General features: G+C 37.6%; 1 long non-coding RNA gene across 2 annotated transcripts in view; it reads left to right on the top strand.

The window, feature by feature from the left end:
• Positions 1-21,731, top strand: part of LOC123248465 — a 211,217-nt gene that overhangs the window by 186,248 nt on the left and 3,238 nt on the right. The window contains exon 3 of one of the 2 annotated variants that reach the window (XR_006506354.1): positions 13,140-13,198. The exons of the other annotated variant lie outside the window; for it this stretch is intronic. This is a non-coding gene — a long non-coding RNA (uncharacterized LOC123248465). The remainder of the gene's footprint in view (positions 1-13,139; positions 13,199-21,731) is intronic. 2 annotated transcript variants of the gene reach the window in all.

Here is a 21,731-nt window from a genome sequence, read left to right as displayed (position 1 = left end):
TGTAGTTTCTGCCATACTATTTTCTATTTTTTCTCAGCAGTTTTTTTTTAACCCTTACCTTCTGTATTGATTCTAAGACAGAAGAGCAAGTCAGGGCTTGGCAATTAGTGTTAAGTGACTTGCCCAGCTAGGAAATATCTAAAGCCATATTTGAACCCAGGTCCTAACAATTTTAGGTTTGGTGCCCTATCAACTGTGTTACCCAACTGCCCCTCCCAGCAGTTTTTGTTGAATAGTGAACTTTTCTTCCAAAACCTTGAATCTTTGGCTTTATCAAATACTAGATTACTATGGTCAGTTACTACTATATGTTGAATGTCTAATCTATTCCATATATCCACTACCCTATTTTTTTATACAATACCAGATTCTTTTGATGATTGTCATTTTATAATATAGTTTGTGATCCAAAATACCAAGGCTACCATTCTTCATATATTTAATTAATTCCCTAGATATTAATAATTAGTATCCTTGCTTCACTCCTGATTTTATTGGAAACTCTTCTAGCTTTTCTGTTACAGATAATCCTTGATGATAGTTTTTCCCAGATGAAATTTATTACTTTTTCAAGCTCTATGAAAATAATTTTTGAGTAATTTATTTGTATGGCACTGAATAGGTAAATTAATCTATGTAGAATTATTATTTGTAAGGTATTGTTTTGGTGAATCCACGAGTAATTAATGTTTTCCCCAGTTTTTTAGATCTGACTTTATTTGTGTGAAAAGTGGTTTGAAGTTAATGTATTCATATAGTTCCTGTTTGGTCTTGGTAGGTCGACTCCCAGGTATTTTATATTGTCTGCAATTAATTTAAATGAAATTTCTTTTTATATCTCTTACTGATAGATTTTTTTTGGAAGTATGAAGAAATGCTGATGATTTTGTGGGTTTATCTTATGTCCTTCAACTATGCTAAACTTGCTAATGGTTTTGATTAGGTTTTTTTTTTGGTTGATTCTCTAAGTATACCATCATATCATCTAGTAAGAGTGATAGATTTCTTTCCTCATTGCCTATTTTAATTCCTTTAATTTCTCCTTCTATTAATGCTATTGCTAGCATTTCTAGTAAATAGCAGTGGTAACAATGGACATTCTTACTTTACTCCTGTTCTTATTAAAAAGTCTTCTAGCTTATTTCTATTAAGATGATCCTTGCTGGCGTTTTTATAGACAGCTATCATTTTAAGGAAATATTCCATTTATTCCAATGTTCTCTAGTGTATTTAATAGGAATGAGTGCTATATTTTGTTAAAAGTTTTTTCTGCATCTATTGAAATGATCACCTGGTTTCTTTTGACTTTGTTTCGTCACCAGCTTTTAAGGGCCTTTCCAGCTCAACATGCTTTGAATAGTAACAACAATGACAACAAAAATAATGATGTTGGTGTTGATGTGGTAAAAGTTGATGCTTTAGATTTTAGTATAATGCAATAAAGTGTAGTTTTTAAAATTTCTTCAACAAATATTTATGATGTTCCTATTATATACAAGAAATAGTGTTAGTCCTGGGAAACAAAGATAAAAACAAGATAATCTAGGTTCTCAAGGGGCTTATGCTATATAGGGGTTGCAGAGGGGGAGAGTATATGCAGAAAAAAGTAAATAAGGAGAATATAGGTGGTTCAGTGAATAAAAAGCAGACCTAGAGACAGGAGAACCTGGCTTGAAGTTTAGCTTCATATACTTCCTAGCTATGTGACCCTGGATACATCACTTAACCTAGTCCTTACCACTCTTCTGCCTTGGAACCAATACTTAGTATCAATTTAAATGAAAAAGTAAGGTTTTTTTTAAAAAATAATTTAATATAAATCAAAGAGTAAATGTAAGTCAAACTTTGTTTAACACCGGACCAGAACAGGCTGTATCTAGGGGGTGACCTGAGGTAAGCCCCAAAAGAAGTTATAAAGGAATGGATTTTGGAGGCAAGATTGCTGCTTTGGACAGAATGTATTCAAGATGGTCATAAAAATCTCGTTGGAAATGTCAAATAGTTGTCGCTGTGGGACTGAGGAAAAAGACTAAATAAGGCTGGTTATATAGAGGAAGGATTAGGATCATCCAAGTCAAGCCATATATGATTATGAAAATGTCCAATGAGCAAGTCACTTAAGCTTAATGCCCAAGACAACTTGAAATCATGAAAACTTAGGGGGGGTGGAAGAAACCTTAGAGGCCATCTAGTTCAACCTCCTTATTTTATAGTTGAATAAACTAACTCCCATGGAGGTTAAATAACTTCCCCAAACTCACATAGCTAATAAGTAGAGGAAATATATAATGACTTTCAGAAGCATGCTCTTTCCACTATATGATTCATAAATATCTTAAACTCAACATGTCCAAGATACACTCACTATGTTTTTCCCCCAACCTCCCCCTTCTTCCTAACTTCCCTATTACCATTGATGTGATTTCTAGTCAATCAATCTAACAATCTAGGTGTCAGTTTTGGCCCTTCACCCTGCCTCACCCTTCATGTCCAATTAGTTGCCAAGTCATGTTGATTCCATCTTTACAACATCTATCTAATATGCCCCCCTTCTATCTTCTGATACTGCCACCACTCTGATGCAAGCCCTCATCATGTCATGCTTGTGGTTTTTCCAATAGCCTGCTGATTGTTCTACATGCCCACTCCAGTCCATCCTATACTCATTTTTCAAGCTGATCTTCCTAAAAGGCTAGTCTGACCATGGCACTCCAATGCAAACATTGTCAGTGGATTTCTCACCTCAGGAAGCCAATATCAAAATCCTCTGTTTGGCATCCAGAACCTTTCCAATCTCCTTTCACATTACTCCCCTCTGCTACTCCAGTCTAATGATGCTGGCCCCTTTGCTGCTCTCATAAGACTCTATCATCTCCAGACTTGAGGTATTTTCACTGGCTGTCATCCGTGTCTGAAATTCTCTCTCCTTTCATCTCTGCTGCCTGACCTCCCTTACTTTCTTCAAGTCTCAGACAAAATCTCACCATCTATAGGAAGCTTTTCCTGATTTCTTGAAATTCTAGTGCTTTTCCTTTAGGTTGTCATATATATACATATGTGTGTGTGTGTGTGTGTGTCTGTGTGTGAGTGAGTATGTGATATATATGTGAATCATATATATATGACTTACATGGTATATATACTGTATGTGGGGTAGAGAAGAAGGGAAAGACAGACAGACAGAGACAGAGATTATACATAGTTGTTTCCTTTTGTCTCCCATTAGACTGTGAATTTCCTTTAAGGAAGATTGTTTTTGTCTTCATATTCCCAATGTTTATCATAGCACTAGACAAATAGTATAAGAACTTCATAAATGTTTGTTGAGTTGACATGATTGTGCCATGATAGCTCCAATGGATTGCCAATATCCTCAGTGGAAGAAAGTTTCCATAACTGAAGTTTCCTATACTCATGATATCATAAATCTAAATAAGTAAAAAAAGAAAAAGAAGGTTTATCAAGCCATGATGTATATATATCACCTTGTTTGATAATCCAGATGACCTTATGAGAGAGATGCTATAAGCATAATTATCCCCATTGTCCAAAGGAGGAACCTGAGAGGTCAAGTACCTTGCCAAGAATTACACTTACGTGTCAAAGGCAGAATATAAAATAGTCCCTAACTTTAAGGAGTTTGTAATTTCATCTGAGATAGAAGACTAATCCATGTGAAATAATACAAAGTAGCATTTAACTATTAAAATCGAGTGGTCCAGATTATATATACAGCCATTTCAAGGTCAGCTAGGTGGCCTAATGAATAGAGATTTGGAATTGGAGTTAGGAAGACCTGAGTTCAAATGCTGTCCCAAATACTTACTACATTAATGACCTGAAGCAAGCAATTTAACCTCTCCCACTTCAATTTTCACTTCAGCAAAATGTGGGTAATAACAGCACCTACCTCACAGCAATCTTGAGATGCTCTAAGAATATAATGGATGTGTAGTGCTTTCCAAACCTTAAAACATTCTAGAAATATTAGCTATCAATATTATTATTACCTGAGAGGATGATCAATGATCAAGTAGTAGTCAGGGTGGGCTTCATGGAAAAGGTAAGTCTTTTTCATTCCCTGAAAAGTATTCCTTTAAAGAAGCCTTTTTTTTAGAACTGTGTTTCTTTGTTGGTTAACATTTAGAAAAAGCAGCAGATTATATGAGCTAATGAGATACAGCCAGGGCGATTTGATCAGTCCATTAAAATTGCATCCCATGCCGGCATACGGCATAAAAGGAGTTTCAAGGAGACGTGAATTGCTATGGCAACCAGATATAGCATTAAATAGTGATGCAATGAATAAATATTGTCAAGGTCTTAGATTCTGCTGGTAGGAAAACTTCAAGGCTGGGATAACAAAGTTAGACTGTCCCCCAACACTTACTGTGATTTTTATAAGCTATATTTTGGTTATTGTACATCACAGAGAAGTCATAATATTCACATGAGGTGAGAGATGTTATGGCATAGTGGGTAGAGAGGCAATGATGGAGTCAAGCAGATCTGCTTCCAGGCTCTCTTCTGACATATACTCTCTGTGTTACCCTGGACAAAGCATTGAAACTCTCAGTGCCCCAGGCAACTCTCTGAAACTATTAAGTTGCTAAGAAGATGCCAGCTTGCATTAGCAGAGTGAATTTCCTCACTTAAAGGTTTTATATGCCAGTAAAATCACAATCTAGCCCCCAAACCTATCCTTCTAAAATCATCATCTTTTTTTTTTAATTAAGCCCTCACCTTCCATCTTAGAATCAAACCTATGCATTGGTTCCAAGACAGATGAACGGTAAAGGCTAGGCAATGGGGATTAGGTGATTTGCCTAGAATCACACAGCTAGGAAGTGTCTGGGGTCGGATTTGAACCCAGGACATCCCTTTTCTAGGCCTGGTTCTCAGTCCACTGAGCCACCTAGTTGCCCCCTTCATATCATCTTCTAAAAACTTCTAGTGTACCAGGCTGCCTAGGAAGGGGCCATCTAGTCTAAGTTGAAATCTCCCATAATGATTAAAAAGTAGGCTTGGACCTACAAGTGACTCCTACAACTTCTGACTGTGGCAAGTCAGAGAAATTTTTTATCAAAACAAAACAAAAATGCAACCTGAAAGTAAAAATACTTGGCTCTCATGGCAGAGATCTCTCCTCTCCATACTCCAAGTGGTCATCATCATTTCTGAATATGAAAGGCAATGAACAAGTCTAGATTTGCAGAGAAAAACAAACAAACATAATCCCAAGTTGAAGTAAATTCTATCCATTTCCCCTTTTAGATTTCAGACTCCTAGAGCCCAATACAATGCAGAGAACTCCAGAAGCACTTCCTAAATGCTTGCCGACTGTCAGAGAATGATTGACTAGTTCACAGAAACATTGCATGGGTCTTGTTAATGAATATATCAGAGATGAAAGTATTGGTGTGAATTTGTAAACGCATATGAAAAATGAGGGACCAAAGAACATGAAATGGGTTCCCTGTGGAACAGTTCTAGGAGGATATGGACAGAACTCTCACAGAAAGAGAAGTCGTGAGTAGCTTTCGATCTTCCCATTTGGAGGTAGCCCCCACATCATGGAGATCACAGGTCCATTAAAACATTGCTGTGCCAGAGATGATGCTTGCCTATTAAACCTCCCCAAACCTTCTATTCAATTATTCACGATATTCTTCATGCAATGCCATCTTTTCTGATTAGATCATACATTAATTTTTAGAATATTTTAGAAACAAAGAAGTCAGGTAATGATACTCTAGTTTCAGTCTTGTGCTATCATAGTATTTTAAAAATTAATATTTTCTCCTTTTGTTGTTGTTATTGTTAATTCATTCATGTCTGATTCTTCATAGCCCTATTTGGAGCTTTCTTGGCAAAGATCCTGGAGTAGTTTGTAGTTTCCTTATCCAGCTCATTTTACAGATGAGGAAACTGAGAGGCAAACAGTTATAAATGACCTGCCTGGGGTCACTCAACTTGTATGTTTCTGAGGCCAAATTTGAACTCAGATCAGGAAGATAAGACTTCCTGACACCAGGTTTGACACTATATGCACTGGGCCACCTCACTGCCTAGTATCTTCTCTCTCTCTTTTAAAACCCTAACCTTTCATCTTAGAATCAATCCTAAGTATTGGTCCCATGGCAGAAGAGCAGTAAGGGCTAGGCAATTTGGATTTATTGCCCAAGACCACAAAGATGGGAAGTGTCTCAAGTCAAATTTGAACCCAAGACCTCCTGACTCTATCCACTGAGCCACCTAGCTACCCACAGTATCTTCTCTAATAATTAATTAATAAAAAGCCAAATAGCATAATGTAAGTTCCTTAGGAGTAGATATTTTTTGATTTGCCAGACCCTAGTAAACCGCTCGACATAAAGGAAGTAATTAATGCATGTTTGTTGATTAATTGGCTTTTAGTAGGACATTAGCCTTAAAATCAGAAAGATCTGTTTGCCTTTTCCACTTAGACTGTGAGCTCCTGGGAAACAGGGACTATCTTTTTTGAGTTTATGTCCCCAGTACTTAACACAGAGCCCAGCAGATAATAGGCACTTAATAGAGGCAAGTCGACTGTCCCATTAATGACTCTGGACAAAACATTTAAATTCTGTATTTCTCAAGTCATGTTCTAAGATTCAGTTATAGAATCTTACATGGACTGGGATTGGCATTGGTGGAGAAATTCTGACAGTTGCAGAATTACAAAGTATTTCTATGCTCTTAATGAATGTCTATTTTACTATTATCTTTAAATAAGGGAAACAAGCCTTTGCCAAGTTAAATAAAATAATGCCTTTATTGATGTATAAAATAGCCCTTTAGAACTGGAATGGTGGGAGAACAGAAAGAACAGTGTCTCTTGAGACAGAAAGCTTTGGTTCAAGGACAGCCTCTCCCTGTGTCATCTTGGATAAGTCTCTTAAACTTCTAGGGTTGAACTAAATGATCTCTCAACTAAAAATCTATGAAAATCCTACTTTCCTCTTTCATAGATGTGAAAACTAAGACCCAGAGAGGTCAGTGATATGGCCAAGAATCCCATAGCTAGTTATAGAACCAACCTGTCCAGTCCCAAACCATCAGCAACTGGAATATACCGTCTACATTATCTATACTGTTACATTGGCTGCTAGGCATCTAAATGTAAGAGTACCTCAGGGTCACTGCACTCATATAAGATGGTGGAGACATGATGATAGAGTAGTTTTTATGAAAAAAAAAATAGAGAGTTTTAGTGGACTTCAAATCCATACAAATCACCAATTCGAGGTGCCAAACTAAAAATCGAATTTGATCTTTGGCCACGTTAACTGGCATACAGGGTCTAGAATAAGGGAGAACATAGTCCTATTGTTCTCTGCCTTGTTCAAAGCATATCTGGACTATTGTCTTCAGTTCTGAGAATTGTATTTCAGAAAAGATGTTGATAAATTAGACTCCGTCCAGGAGAGGGTGACCATGATTTTAGAAGGACCAGTGTTCAAGGACATTGATTGGAGGAACAGAAGCTATTTTACAGAAAAACATTTAGCTGTCATCAAGTTTTTGAAGGGTTATCATGTAAAGGAGAGATTATATTTGTTCTACTTGGATCTCAGAATTAAGAACAATGGAATGAAGTTGGTGTGTGTCCCCAGTGTAAAATGTGTCCCCAGTGTAAAATGAGATCTGTACAATGGTAGAAGGTGAATTCCTCCTCATTGGAGGAATCCCAGTGGAAAGAATATGATCATTTATCAGAGATATAAAATTCTTCTTCTTGCCAGGTTGGGTGGAATATCTTCTGGAATAACTTCCAACGTGGAAATTCTATGATTCTCTACCATTTCTTTGACTCTAAAGGCATGTTCTCTATTTCTTTCAATATTGGTAGGAGTATTCTTTATCTCCTATTAAGAAATGTATTATTTCAATTTGCTGTACCCAATCCACTTTTTAAAAAAACTAGGCTTTTGATATGATTGCTGTAGGGCAATGGTTCCCAAATCTTTTGGTCTCAAACTAACTTTATGCCACTACAAATTACTAAAAATCCTCCCCCCAAAGCTTTTGTTAATGTGGGTTGTAGTTGTGGATTGGAAATTAAAAATTCTCCATATTGTTGTGAGAAGTCTTATTCTTGCAGACTCTCTGGAAGGGATTCTGGGAGTGTCATGAGTCTCTGAACTATCCTTTGAGAACCATTGTTATTGGGAATTCCTAGTGATGAATTTCTTTTTATCAATGCAGATCAGTAAGTGCTATGAGACTTAAATGTTCAAGAGTCTCCTGGAGGGCAGAAAGGTTAAGTGTTCTGTCTATACTGATAGCCAGTATGTTAAAGGCAGGTTTTCAATCCTTCTCTCTCATTCAAAGGCTGGTTCTCTATCCACACTACAGTGCCTCTCAATAAATTGTTATTGGAACCAAAATGTGTTCTAACTCACTTGATTTAATTGAAACTAAGACTTAGAATGGGACAGGTAGGTGGCAGTGGATAGAGTGTAGAACCTGAAGTCAGGAAGACCTAAATTCAAATCTGACCTCAAACACAAACTAGGTATGTGACCTTGGGCAAGTCACTTAATGTTATTCACCTCCTTTCCTTATCTGTAAAATGTGCAGGAGAAGGAAATGACAAGCCACTCCAGTTTCTTTTGCCAAGAAAACACCAAATGGGTTCAGGAAGAGTTAGAGATAACTTTAATCAACAGAACAACAATAACAAAAGAAAAATTAGTCAGTATATTTACTATGTAGATAATTTCTATTTTTTAAAGTATGATAATGTTGTAAGTGGACTCTAGCAGTCAGGAGCATATTAATTTGCCTAGAAATACATTGATCAATCAGTCAGTCATCTGCTATGTGCTAGACAGTATCTCCTCCAAAAGAGCTTATATACCTTTGGAAGAAACAACATGGACATATGCCAATATACATGAGATATTACTTAAAATGTAACAAAAAATAAAATGATTTTAAAAAATAAAAGATCAATGCAACAGCAGCAAACGAGGTAGTTAGATGTAAAGTAATTAGGAATTAGCCTTTAGGAGAGACCAAGGAAAGCATCTACTAGGAGGAGATGCAGGAACTGCATCTTGAAGGAAGGAAGAGATTCTATGAGTAGAAAAAAATGTACTGGAGGAGAAAGGAGAGGATGGAGAGATGGGGAAAGAGAAAATTTCATCCTGTCTTGGGGAAAGATCTTTGGTAAACAAAAATAAAACTAAAATTGTCCCTGCCCTCAAGGAGTTTAAATTCTGTTGAGGAGATTTCAAGTAAGTATAAACAAAACAAAAACAAGGTATGCTAGGGAAAGCATCTCAAATACACAAAAAATAACTGCAGGGCAGATTAATTCCTTTAATTCACACCAAGTCATTAGGAGAATTATTCATGCTCCCAGCATGGTGCCATACAGCTCTGCATGTATAAATGCAAGCAGAGAAGAAAAGACAGATGAAAATATTGAGGTGGAAAAAAATCAACAATTAAAATATTTCAAACTTTAGCTTCACTTTCAATTAAGCCACCGAGTAGAAGAACTAGTGTTGAGATGAATTTTGGTGCATTTTCGATTAAAAGAGGCAAATTCATTTTGATCTTCCAATTATTGGAAAGGGCATGTTGGAATTTTTTGAAACTGTACATATTATTTTAATTGTTTATTATGAGAAAATCATGCCTCTCTTCAATGAAAAACAGGTACCATATGAAAGCAGATGTGGTCTCTTTTCTCTGCAACATGAAAGGCTAAGGATCATAGGTTTCCTCTTTTCAGCACAAACAGAATGGATTAAATAAAGGTATTTTAATTCTAGGATATGCTTTGTTACCAGTATATGGGGAAGGGAAAAATTGATTTTGAAAATATTTATGCCTTGAGCCACTCTAAGCCCTTCCAGAGAGCTATTCTATTGTCTACTCTCTCACCTTCCCCATGTAAGTCCTTCCTAACCTCCTCTGATAGAGGGGGAAAGAGGGAAATGGGAATATGGAGATGCATTTTCCTTTTGATCTAGGCTTTGATCAGCATATTTATAAGCAGGCAGGGAGCATCTTCTGAGACAAGCAGATTGGAGAATCTCCCCCATTGATGAGTCTTCAGTGCTAATATGTCTAACATGATGGCAGAAGAAGGGGGGAAAGTCACCGAAGGACCTCAGTTTTATACCGAGGTTAAATCAGCTAGCCAGTCAACAAGTATTTATTGGGTAGCCACAGGGTGTGTGTGTGTGTGTGTGTATGTGTGTGTGTGTGTGTGTGTAGCTTTGAACAGCACTGCATACATGCACCACATCTCACTTACAGCTCAGGCTTGCCAAACAAGAGATTTAAGAGTGGTTCAGCACTCCATACTAATGAAAGGGACTTTATTTAGCCTTAATCCAGAAATTGGCATTAAATCTTATGTATGAAGGAGTCATTCTGGGTGTGCCACTCAAACAGGTGATGTAGATATTTGCTCAAATACAGAGAGAGAACACATCTGCCCTTTCTTCTGGGACCCGGGGTGAACAGCCTTTTACTGTGTTTGGATGCAGTGGTTCCCAAGGCAAACTAGAAGACCATGCCACTTGTAAGAATGACACTCACTGTGGGCTTTGGATCAGGAGACATTGTCTATTTCTAATTGGATTTAGAGCTGATTTCTTTCTTTTCATTTTTTTCGCCCCCAAAGAGCTCAAAATGCTTAGCCAACTTAGCTGTTATGGTTATTAGCTCTCAAAACTAGTATTGCATTTCTGCCAGGTCAGGTCATGAATCTTAGGGTGGCCTTGTTGCCATGATGTCTGAGCCTCCTTTGTATGCCACTACCCTGGCTCTGACTCCACCTCCAAAACCCCCCAACTCCCCCATCCCAACCTTCCTTTCTTGCTTCCTTGGCTGGAGTCAGTGAATAGCAGTCCAGTGGAACAGAAAGCACTGGATTAAATATCTTGAGAGGTGGCTTCTAATTCTCTCCTTCCTTAATGAATTCTCTGTATGACTTTGGGCAGGTCACTTAAACATTCTAGACTTCTTTTTTTCCATCTGTCAAATGAAGATGTTGAACTAGGTGATCCGAGTCACTTTCCAACTCTAAAATTCTATATTCTAATTCTAATCATGTCCTAAGTAATAGTTACCTTCTCCTCTTCCTTCCTCTCCATTCAATTTGTTCACGTGAAAAATGAGGGCATTGAACTAAATGATCTCACAGTATTGTAAGATCTTGCAACTGGAAAAGATGCTAGTCTAGAGGATATCTAATCCAATATTTATCTTTTAGATCTTTTCTATCTATCTATCTATCTATCTATCTATCACAAATCCTGTGATTATCTATGGAAAGGGAGGAAGGATGGATGGGAACAAGGATGAGAAGGAGAAGAAGAAAGGAAGGAAGTGTGAAAGAGAAGGAAGGAAGAGAGGGAGGGAGGAAAAGGAAAGAGATGAGGGAGGAAAAGGAAAGAAGGAAGGAAGAGGAGAGAGAAACAGAGGGAAGAATAAGGAAAGGAAGAAAGGAAGGAAGAGGAAAGGGAAGAAAGCAAAAAGGAAAGGAAGAAAGAAGGCTGAAGGAAAGAAAGATGATGGGAAAGTAAGAGTAAAGAAGGGGAAGAAAAGATAAGAAGGGAGAAATAAAGAAAAAGAATGAGAGTTAAAGAAAAAAAATCAGAAACTCAAGGGAGGTAGTTACACTCCTGTAATAGGGAGAAGTTCATGCAGTTTCCATTTCCATTTCATACATGAGTCCAAGAGTATTAGTCTGAAAGTAAGAAATGGGGCATGATGGTCCTTGTTGATTTGATTCTCTCTCCCTCCCTTATCTCCAGTTGGGGCTATTGAACTATAACTCCTCAGAACTGTTTTCTCCCCCTGAGGGACCATCAACTCCTACTGATTATTCTAGTGATTGTCCAAAAGGATAAAACCTTCCTTTTCACTGAATTTTACCTTCTAACCTTAAGGAAATGGGATACTAGGACAAATTATCTTTGATAGACTGCTGGCAAGGTTGATTTCCACTAACATCAAACCTGCCATAATTTCTTTCTAATGTTTAAACTGATCCTCTAGAAGAAAAAAAAAGATCCAAACCCCCCACAAATCTCTCAGGTTCTCAAGAATCACATTGCTGAGAGATAAAATGTCAGCTACTTCCCTTGCTAGGCTTTCTGCCAAAAACCCCTGGGTCCTGGTTTTATTACATGTTATATTTGTGAGATGTGGTCTGTGCATAATCTGAACCCGCCAGCTGCAATCAGAACAACCTTGATTTAAATCAAAACACCTCAGATGGACTAAACTTCCTGGAATAGTGGGAGGCTCAGAGAAAGGCAATAAAATGGACATCCTGGAGTGAGAAATGACTTGAATTTGAGAACCCCCTGCACATATGGAACTTGTGGGGACATAGACGAATGACGTTACCAAATAGGTGAAATTTACCTTCTATGAGCCCACTAAATTACAGCAAAGTGACTTAAATAATGGGCTATACAGTAGGTACATCTGAAATGTGCCAGGGACACCCACTTTGTTGAAACAACAATCAAGTTCAGAGTGACCATTTAGAGAAGTGGGCAGATACTACTCACAGGTGAAATCCATGGGGACAAATACACTGTAATCCTTATAGGAAATGCAAATTCTATAAATAGGCTGGCTTAATCAAATAGCATTAATGAAGGGCAGTTAATGGAAAGGCTATTAAATTTAGAGTTGGGAGAAACTTAGGCTTGAACTCCATTTTAGATATTTGCTAACTCTGTGACTCAGGACAAATGATTTATCTTTTCTAAGATCGAGTTTTTTTCATCTGTAAAATAGGCATAATAATTCTGGCAGTACCTACTTCACAGGGTTGTTGTCAAGACCAACACAGGAAAAGTTGTATTTTAATGTTGGTTATTGTTATTATCTTATCCATATCTTGGGTGTGGGTTGGAGGGAGAGTGTAGAAGAGTCAGGGAACAGAGAGCTAATTGTAGGTAAACTTTATAGGGTCTGTCCAATTGTAGAAGATGTTGATACATTGAAGGAAGTGGCAGATGTTGCCAAGAGCTCTAATCTGGGCATCAACCTTTCTAAGGTTCTGAGGTTGCCTGTGTAAGTAGCATATCAAATCAGCATGTGCCTGTCTCAAACTCATCCTTCTATTGCCATTATAGGACTATTGGAGAGTGAGAGCCAGTCAAGACCTCCTTAGGGCAAAGTTGTACAGCTAAAAGTAAGTTGGTTCCACAGTTAACTTCTTTTGATGGTCTACCAGTGGTTCCCAAACTTTTTTGGCCTACCACTCCCTTTCCAGAAAAAATATTACTTAGCCCCCTGGAAATTATTATTTTTTTTAATTTTACTAGCAATTAATAGGAAAGATAAATGCACCTGTGGCCATCACCACTCCCCTGGATCGCTGCAGCACCCACCAGGGGGCAGTGGCGCCCACTTTGGGAATCACTGGATACTTAACCTCCTTCATGTTTTATGCGCTTCTGACATTCTCTTATGCATTGATTGGGTTGTGTTGCATGCTGCCTGAGGTTTCAGGAGTAGAGTATACTAGAGAACCAGTAATCCTGTGTCACAAAATCCACAACAGCCTAACCCTAAATAGTTCTCTGTCATCCACATTTCTCATCTAGGTCCCCTTCACTCACACAGCCACTTCTCTAGCACAGCCTGCCCTCATCTCTTCCCTTAGCCATTGCAATAGACTTCTTTTGCAGTAAGTCTCCTTGTCTCCATTTTCTCTCCACACCAACCTGCCTTCCATTCAGTTGTCAAAATGATTTTCCTAACATGTTAGGCTGTTTTACCTGCTCTCTTTACTAAACAAACTCTAGTGGCTCATTCATTATCTCTAGAATCAAATATGAAGTCCTCTGATTATTATTTAAAAGTGGTCCCACTAAAAACATTTCCTCTTCCTACTTTCCTACTTTTCTCCTCTTTTTACATTTTCTCCAGGTGATTTCTCGACTTTTATCTTGCAAATGGATTTTGATGACTGGAAGAAAGAGTGAAACCAATCACTTTAAGCAACTTCCTCACTTAAATCTGACTTATTCATGACATCTCCTGTACACATTGTCCTATATCCTATTATTTGCCTTCTCCGGGAGGGGAAAAGGGTGAAAGAAAGGGAGAGAATATGGATTGCAAAATGTTGGGAAAATGAATATTAAAAATTATAATGTAATTAATTGATATGTAATCTGGAAAAAAAAGAAAACATCTCTAAGATGTCATGGTTCCTCCCTGAAAACAAAGAACCAATGATACCCAATGATAGCATTTACTCCCTTCCATGTACCCTACAATCCAGTTATCCTAGCATCCTTGCTGTTTCTCATGCATGACATCATCTCTGAACTCTGTTATCTTGGCACTGATCTTCCCACATATTATGTTATCTTCCCACATATCTGAATGTTCTCTTCCCTCATGATTCAGTTCCAAGTCTACCTTCCCTAGAAAGTGTTGCCTTACCAACTTCTCCCCACTCCCCACCAATCCCAGGTGCCCTCTTTCTGAGATTACATTCGATCTGCATATATTTAGGAAATCTATAGTTATCTCCTTGTTGTTTCTCAACATTAGAATGCAAGCTGTTTTAGGGCAGGGACATGCTTTTTTTCTTTTTATAGTATCCTCAGTGTTTGGCACATAGTATGTGCTTAACAGATGTTTGTTGACTGATTTGGAAGTCTTTTCTGAGCTTTCGATATTCTCAAAAATACCTGTCAGAAACTGTGGGACTTTTCTAATCAGCAGGCTGTGGACCCCTACAGAAAATAACATATGGACAATATTATTTTAGCATATGCTTATACCACTAAGTCACTTTTATTGAACACCATAAGGCACACACAGTGCTCTAATTCTAATTATGAGAGGTAATAAGACTTTTATTTTTAAGGGTACAAGAGGAGCAGCTGGGTGGCTTAATAAATTGAGAGACAGGCCTAGAAAAGGATGGTCTTAGGTTTAAATCTGGTGTCGGATACTTCCTGGCTATGTGACCCTGGGCAAGTCACTTAACCCCCCCCCCATTGCCTAGCCCTTACTACTTTTCTGTCTTGGAACTAATACTTAGGATTAATTCCAAGATGGAAAGTAAGGGTTAAAAAAAATAGTAGTAGAACACTTTCAAAGCAGTTTGGGATCTTTTAACTGAGATGTGATCTAGGGAGGACTTGGAACAAATCCCAAGGAGAAAATAAAAAAATGATTAAAGGTTTCAGAAATAGGCCTATGAGGAAATGTTAAAAAGAACTGTGTTTATTTAGCCCAGGGATGAGAACCCTGGGATGAGGGAAAACTTAATCACAGTCTTTAAGGGGGGTAAAGGGATTTTATACGAATACTATTAAACTCTTATTCTCTGGTCCCACATAAGACATTTCAATACAATTTTAGGAATAACTTCTTAACTGAGAGAATATAAAATTTTTCCCTTTTAAAATGTCAGTAAAACATTACTTTTTCCCCTGAAACAGTTGGAGAGAAGTGTTGCCCCAATGGAAGGAATAGAACTTATTGCCTTTTAAGAACTGTTGTCCTAAGATGCAGTAAATGATTGGTATTGTTTTTCTTCCTTTTCTTTCTTTCTTTTTTAATTTTGGTAAGCAACTTATAGGGAAAAGAATCTGATCTTTGCCCTCCAAGAGACAACATCCCACAAACAGATGCCCCATTTTTAGCTCATGGTTTTCTTGAAAGTATCCTTTAAATATATCTTTTTTTTTCTCAAACTGATTTTTTTTTAGTAGCTTGATATAGTTTCCTCTAGCTCTTTAAGAAACTTCAAGAAGTTAGAAGCCCTAATTAAACTTCAACAAAGGATTATCTAACCTCATTCCTGACCTCCTCTCTATGCCATTTTACTCTGCCTTGGTGCAGTGTTCTCACATATCTAATACACAAGGCCAAAGGGAAAAAATAAAAGAGCTCGGTGATAGAACTAATAATATGCCTCTCCTTTGGAAGGTTTGTTAAGATATTAGACTGTGTCCCCACCCCCAGTGGCTACTTGCAATCTGGAACCAAGATATCTTTGCTGTAAAGAAAACCTCAACATTTGCCATGTTCTTTTCCCAGAGGAGATTTTAATCATGGCCTTATCTTGCCATTGATAAAAGGTACAAAATATAGTCTTTAGTGCTTTAGAACTATGAACCAATATTATAGGGATATTCTATAGAGAGCCCATTTATATTATATATTATAGTAGCAATAATATATAATATAATCAAATATAAAATATTGTTAAATATATTAAAATTATAATTATATCTTAAATATATAAAGGTATTAAAATATAATATCATATGTCATGTGCATCATATTATATGTGTAATGCAAGTTTGCAGCAGGAGCTTTTTGCTTTTGCAAATTCAACTGTAACAGCTCTGGCAGTTACAAGTTTAGAATGTTCACAGAAAAGCAGGTGGAGCCTGAGACTATAAATAGTCCTGAAGCTCCAACTGACGGGCTTTTGCCTATTGGCTTGGGCTTTTTGGATTTGTCGTGGCCTGGGCCTTTTGTCTTTTGGGGCATTTGGACCTAGTCTGATTTCTCTGGACCTCTCCCTGATATCTCCATTGCATCCCTGCTATTTCCCCTGAATTTCCCTTTGGGCCCTGGGAGGAAGGGTGGTTTTGGTGGTTGGACATCATGGATTTAGTTTCTGTAGGCAAGTAGGACATCCTAATTCAAGTCACCCCTTATTTAGTGATCTGATAAATACTTTACTTCAGGGCAGTGAAGCCTTCCTGACTGGGAGAGGTGGTCTCTCTCACCTACCTCCTGTGACCCTTCCCCCAACACCAGCTTTCTCCCTAGCAGCAGCTATAAACCCTGAAACCCGCTTTCCCTTAGCTTACCTCTAACATTAATAAATCCCCTTTGTTACCTACACAAAAGCCTCTGGTGAATCATTGTATCGAATATTAAAGCAAAGGGTGAAGGGGGAAGAAACTACTTTCCTTTTATTTCTTGAGGGAAACCTAGGCATCCATCTTGGGCAGGAAGTACCCAACCGAGACCTCCTGCAGACATCAATTTCACTGGCAGGGAGGAGCCTTTGACTCCTCCCTCAAAGGGACATTAGAAATTAACAAGAGAAAACCCTCCAGCCAGATCTAATCATTTCTGACTGGCCCAGTTCCTCTTGTATCATAGAGATACTTTCGCTGCCTGAAAATCCAGATGATTTCCTCCCAATACCCTCTGTCTTAAGCCTCTGTGATTAACCTGTTTGAGCAGCCCCTCCTATACTCCCATGCATTCCCTTACCTTCCTATATATAACCAATTCATCCCTTAACTCAGCTATCCTCATTCATTCCTCCATCCTATCACCATTATCCCTTCTCACTACCAAAATTGCCTACTTCTTCATAACATATGTTATCTTACATTTTGTTGTTGTTGTTCAATCTTTTTGTTCATGTCCAAATCTTCATAACCCCATTTGGGGTTGACTTGGAATAGATACTGGAGTGCTTTGCCATTTCTTTCTCCAGCTTAGGAACTAAGACAGTTACATGACTTGTCCAGGATCACACAGCTAGTAAGCATCTGAGGCTAGATATGAACTCAGGAAGATGAGTGTTCCTCTATGTAGTCTGGCTAGCACTCTACCCATTATATCACCACATATAATGTAATATTCCATACTATGTTGTATCTATTGGGCATTAGGTATATTATATTACATTGTGTATATTATATATTTTGTGCATATTATATAGTATATATTTTGTGTATATAACATTGTTTATATTATATTATGCATTGTATGTATTTTATGTTACATACTATAAATTTTATATATAATACATTGTATATATTAGGTTATATTGTATCTATTATACATTGTATATATGTTATGCAATATATATAAATATATAGAATAGTACATATTATGGTAGGGATAGAACCTAGACCTGTGATTTTATAAATAAGGAACTTTCAGATGAAAAGAACTCTTTTATCAGTGTAATCCCACACTTAGCAGCAAGGTATTTTCTTAAAGCATTCTTCAGAGAACTAGAGCGGAAGGAGCTTGCCTAGTTTCACGCAGCCAGTAGGTTTTTCTTATCATGGTACCTCCCAGTGTCAAAACTCCTTCCATGTGTGCTAGTTGAAGCCCATCTTTAACCTGTGAGTTGAAAGAGCACAGGACTGGGGCAGTCAGGAGACTCGGTAGGCCTGGGCGGACCAGGGTTCAAATCTGGCCTCGGCCACTTCCTAGTTTTGTTACTGCTCTAAGCACCTAATTGCCTCGCCTTTAGCACTCGTCTGCCTTGGAATCAATTGATTTGAACTTTTTTTTATGAATAAATAAATAAATGAACAAACAAACAATCAAACAAATAAATAAATAGAAAGATCATAGGATCATTGCCTTAGAACTGGAGGGGAAATCAAAGGCTATCTAGTCCAACTCCTTCATTTTACAGGTGAGATTAAGAGACATTAAGTGACTTGCCCAGGGTTACACAGCCATGTCAGTTTCTGGGGCAAGATTTGGATCCAAGCACTCATGACAATAATAAATCCAGTGTTCTTTTTCTTATCCATTACACCATGTTGTTGTTAGGGAGTTGCTCACGGAGGAGAACATTTTCATTTCCCTGAAAAACTTTACAGGTAAACTGAGAAGTTCCTTTGGGTGTGGGGAGGAACCAAAATTATTATAAAGTCCTAAAGTAGAACAGAGGAAAGGGTGTATATAACTATGACAATGTTGGATTTAGGAGCAGAGCTCCTGGGTTCAAATCCTCTCTATCACTCCCTCTTTGTGACCTTGACCAAGTCAGTTAACCTCTTGTCTTCATTTTCCTCATCTGAAATTGAAAGACTTGGATTAGATGGTTCCTGGTATTCTTAAAAGCTATAAATCTAATCCCAGGATCTTGTGATCCTGATTAAGTTATTTAATTTCTCTAGAGCTGTGATGGGCAATCTTTTTAAAGAGGGGGCCAAAGGAAAGGAAATGCTCATCTGTCAGTCTATTTCTAAGGCAACTCTTTTGAAGTTTCATTGTATTGTATCCTACTCATTGTATTTGTCAGATTTGGAATAATGTTGGGGGGCCAGATAGAACATTTCAAGGGGCTGCATCTGGCCCGTAGGCCGTAGTTTGCCCATCACTGCTCTAGACTTCCACTTTTTTATCTGTAAAATGAGAGTCAGATTAGATGCCCCCTAATATCTCTTCCACCTCTAAATATATCCCCCAGATTCAATTACAATGGACAAATCAATCTCTCTAGACCTCAGTTTACTTGTCCATAAAATGAGAGTTCAGACTAGATGACATCCAAGTCCCTTTCAGTTTTAGCTCTATGGTCCTGAATAAAGCTTGGAGAAATAGAATGTCCATAAATAACCTGAGCCTTCAGTTTAGTCTCTACTCCTCCTTCCCACACACACACTATAGTCTACAAAATATGAACAATCTATTTGTCCCAAGGCAACAACTCATTTACCCCCAATTATAGCAAATGAGATCTTAAACACACACACACACACACACACACACACACACACACACACACACACACACACACCACAACACAGTGCTATTTCTATTTACTATATTTTAATTACCAAAGAGCCAGTGCCTCTATTTCAGAGGCCAGACAGAATATTTAAATCCCTAAATTGTCTTGACTACATTCAAAGAGTCACTGGGCTGTAAAATACTCTCTTTTCAAATCTTCTTGTTTTAGACTATTAGCTGGAGCAGAGATCCATAATGATTTGCCCTTTTCTGATACTAAGCAAAAAGAAGCATTTCATTATCAGCCTAGTGTGAGGAGCAGAAAAAAATCACCTTTTCATCAGTCTTGTGACAAATATTCTATTTGATATTTTTTCTTGCTTCTTTCCAATCTCAGGCAAATGCCTACTTTTATTGAAAAAAAAAAGTGGTTGTCATCTTTTCTCCGTGAAATAATTGCATGCATGCATTTTTTGTTGTTGTTCTAAGATGCCATACCATGTTCACAGCAAAAATTCGATATGGAAGTCAAGAAATAGCCTGAGTTTTCAAATTAGACAAAAATTGAAGCAAGCCCCTGATGATTTCTCTTGCTTCCTATAAAATGGCATCAAAGAAAGCTATTGGTGCCACTGGAGTATATAAATCCACGTAGTCCTCTGCTATGGAATCTTTCTGTAGTTCCATTCTAGGTAAGACATACAGCACCTTATAGTTACAAAATACTGCATCTTAGATTACACTTTGGAATTGTAAGCATAAATCTCTTGGAGCCTCACTTTGAGAATATGTTTGTTGTTGTTCAGTCTTTTTAGTTATGTCTGACTCTTTGTGACTCTATCTGGGGTTTTCTTGGCAAAGATACTGGAATGGTTTGCCATTGCCTTCTCTGATTCATTTTATGGTTGAGAAAACTGAGGCAACCAGAGTTAAGTGACTTGACCAAGGTGACACAGCTAGTATGTCTCTGAAGCCAGATTTGAACTCAGAAAGATGTCTTCCTAACTTAAGGCCCTAATACGTAGTAGGTATTCAACAAATGTATATTAAAAGGAATTGATTAGATAACAAAAACTTACAAAATTATCAGAAGTCATATCACCTATAGTAATTCCTCTTAGAAAAGGGAAGGGAGGTCCCAGAAATGACAAAAAATGAAGAACATATGGGGGCCATTTCCAAATCATTTGTCTACATGTAGTCAGACTAATGATTTCTGAGGGCAAATGGCAAAGTCAACACCAAACTGGAAAAATGGATAAATATGAGAAGATACTGTGTGTAACTTTAAGAACTGAAATTGACCCTAATAAAACAAGTTGCTAACATTGAAAAAAATGATAAATAAATAATGAATAAAAAGTTTACTCTAATCATCAGGATTTTTTATTGAAGCTTAATGGACATAAAATGGTCAGCACCCCCCCCCCAAAAGAGGCTAGAAGAACCTAGGGATAGTTTTAGCCAAGATCATCTTGCCACTTGAGTTAAGGGATGCAAGTAGAAAACCAATTTAGAAGATAAACTAATTTGTTAAATGTTACAGAGAAGACTATGAACTAGTGTTGTATATAACTGAGAAATATCAGAAGCATATTCATTTAAAATATGTTCAGAATACCCTCGGTTGTATCTTTATATGGAGGATGGCAGAGAGAGGATGACTTCTTTCTGCTTGGAGGACATTAGGAAGCTATTTCTGAGGGCTTCTTGATATGTAATGGTCAGCCTCAGTTTAGTGCTCTAAGCAACTTTATGGGAAGGAAAAGGAAAGGGAATAAACATACAATAAGCAACTACTATGTGTCAGGCATTGCTGTTGGTAAGCACTTTTACAAATATTACCTCATTTGGTCTTTAAGACTACAACTTGTATAACAGATGCTGATCTGATGGGTAGGGGACATTTCTTCACTGGGAATTCGCTATATTGATGAAATTGCAAACCTCATCCTTTCCAAAAATGAAGTATGAGCAACATCTTTACATGGAGAGATAGAAAGCCAGAGACAAGAAAGAAAACAATTATATTAATGAAGACACACACACACACAAAGACAGAGCACAGAGAAAGAGCAGAGAGTGAACACATACACACAAAGAATGCACACATAGGGAGAGAAAGAAATAGAAGACAGAGAGGGAGGGAGGAAGAGAGAGACAGAGACACAGAGAGAAAGAGAGTGGGGGATGGAAAGGAAGGGACAAAAGAAGAGAGGGAGAGGAGAAAGAAAGAGAAAGGGGGAGAA

Source organism: Gracilinanus agilis, chromosome 5 (genome assembly GCF_016433145.1).
Source record: "Gracilinanus agilis isolate LMUSP501 chromosome 5, AgileGrace, whole genome shotgun sequence".
NCBI classification, from domain to species: domain Eukaryota; kingdom Metazoa; phylum Chordata; class Mammalia; order Didelphimorphia; family Didelphidae; genus Gracilinanus; species Gracilinanus agilis.
This window is presented reverse-complemented; position numbering and strand designations above follow the sequence as displayed.